The following is an 892-nucleotide window of genomic DNA, read 5'->3' on the forward strand; positions in this document are numbered from 1 at the left end:
CTATGGATTAACTACCAGACTTAGAATAAGTACAGGGGTCAAGTTGTTAGGCTAAACCCTTCAAGGTGATACTCTAGCATGGTTGGACTCTGAAGACTGAAACAAACAAAAAAATATAACTTCAAAATCTATTTCTAAATGAAATATACCAGAGCCTCAAAATACTTATCTGATTATTATCAAATAATAATTGTTTCTAACATAAGTACATTATCAGAATTTTCTTTTTAAAGAGAGATGGGGGTGATACACAGTTGATTGCATTGACCCCAGTGCTTTATTTCATTAGCCCAGAAAAGTTGAAATCGACCTTGGGGTGATTTGATCATAACTAAACTGCAAACCATTTTGTCCACTCTGCTAATGATTCCATCAAGAATAATAATACTAATTTTGCCCCTCAACTTGCAAGATTGATCCATCCATTCAATACAACATGTTACAAAAGGGATTACAAGGAATTTAGTGACGTACACAAATCAAAATGAGGGGTGAGGTAAAATGTCCTATTAATACATATTAAAAACATTATGACTATCAGATAAATTAAAAGCACAAAATATATAAATGCATGTCATCATCCATATCACCATCATTGTTTTAATGTCCTCTTTCTTCTTATAGTCTGGGTTAGGAGAAATGTTTTGAGACAGATTTTCTACAGCCAGATGCTCTTTATAGTTGCCAACCCTCAACTGTTTCCAAGCAAGGTCTTAATTTTTCTTGGCGAGACATGTTTCCATGGCAGATTGGAAATGAAGGACACTGCTTATATGATGATGACACTCATTTATCAATACATCTACAACATGATGCCAAGACAAGGAGCCACAAACACCACCCTCCACACACACGCACGCACACACACACACACACACACACACACACACAC

General features: G+C 35.7%; 1 protein-coding gene across 1 annotated transcript in view; it reads left to right on the forward strand.

Moving 5' to 3' along the window:
* LOC106874327 (neurotrypsin) overlaps positions 1-892 on the forward strand; it is a 61,355-nt gene that overhangs the window by 5,207 nt on the left and 55,256 nt on the right. The window lies entirely within an intron of this gene.

The sequence above is a fragment of the Octopus bimaculoides genome, chromosome 5 (assembly GCF_001194135.2).
Source record: "Octopus bimaculoides isolate UCB-OBI-ISO-001 chromosome 5, ASM119413v2, whole genome shotgun sequence".
In the NCBI taxonomy this organism is placed as follows: domain Eukaryota; kingdom Metazoa; phylum Mollusca; class Cephalopoda; order Octopoda; family Octopodidae; genus Octopus; species Octopus bimaculoides.